Here is a 1332-nt window from a genome sequence, read left to right on the forward strand (position 1 = left end):
TATATATATATAATTGTTACAAATTCATTTTGGAGAAAAACACACAAATTATCTACTTTAAAAAAATCTAAATATTTATTGATGTTATTATATTTTGAAGGAAGGTATCATGTAAATGCATTTCTTAAATATGCGCTAAGACTATATTTCTTTGTCCCAAGGCTGGACAAACATATAACGTAGTTTAATTCAACTAAAAGTGATTTACAGTGTGGGAAACAAATTTTTATTCACTTTTTAAATTTCATTGTCCGTTTTTTAACATCATATGTTACCTAGTAAGGCGGAACAACTTTGGTATCATGTATGAAATTATATGTAAGTTTCAGTAGTGATGAAATTTTTCCAAAAAAATTGTTTTTTTTTGTAAAAAATAATTATTTTTTGTATTGTGAAAAGGATTTTTTTTCCTATTTTCAAAAATGCTACTATTATATATTTCTGACAAAACAAAAAATATGCAACTCGTAATCGTGTTTTCCAAAATAAAATATATTTTAAAACTGTCTAATTGAACTGAATCTAAAATACATTACAGACATCTTAAGAAGCAATCTGTGTGTCTGCGAACATGAAAAGATGAAAAACACAAAATTGGACCAACATTTTAGTCCTGTTTAATCGCCCCATCTCATAAACAATAGAGCGAGGGATAACTAATACAACAGATGATAAAATGGAATAGAAAACGAGAGCCAGGAAACCGACATTAGTGTAATAGTCGGCTCCCTTTTGAGAGCTGGATTTGCCCGTTTTTGAACTTTTGAACCCGGGTCGTCTTTAAAGTGATCAGCATGAGCAATATAGTTCACGCATATATATTGTACTTACATTTTGAGTATTTTCTCTCAGTATGTGTCTGTGTTTGTGTGTAATGCATGCAGGGGCCTAATCACAGGAGAATATTGTCATTTACTCACTCTAATAGACTCGGTCGACATCCTCTGGTCTGAACTAATGCAGAAACGAATCGCCCCGCTGGGAGCTGACTCACAGGCAGCTATTCTTAGTCAGAGCCAACTGGACTCATTCACTCACACCTGCAGCTGCAAACATTTGTGTCCAACGACAGTAGTGTAGTAGCGGATTATATAGCACAGTTCCATGAATGCACACAAATCCATGATAACATCAAGTGGTACACGTGGCCCAAATCCTAATATCCCATTAATCCCTTCTGGCTGCTACCAGATGGTCAAAGGGTAGTTTAGGGTCATAGAAAATTATGTTCTTCTGCTGAAGGTGATGGTGTGTGTGTGTGTTTGGACACAAATGTAATGGTTTGCACGCAGATTTTTATGAAAGGGATGGGAGAAAATGTGAGCGAGGATG

This window comes from Pundamilia nyererei, unplaced genomic scaffold (genome assembly GCF_000239375.1).
Source record: "Pundamilia nyererei isolate P.nyererei 1_Seehausen unplaced genomic scaffold, PunNye1.0 scaffold00298, whole genome shotgun sequence".
Taxonomy (NCBI): domain Eukaryota; kingdom Metazoa; phylum Chordata; class Actinopteri; order Cichliformes; family Cichlidae; genus Pundamilia; species Pundamilia nyererei.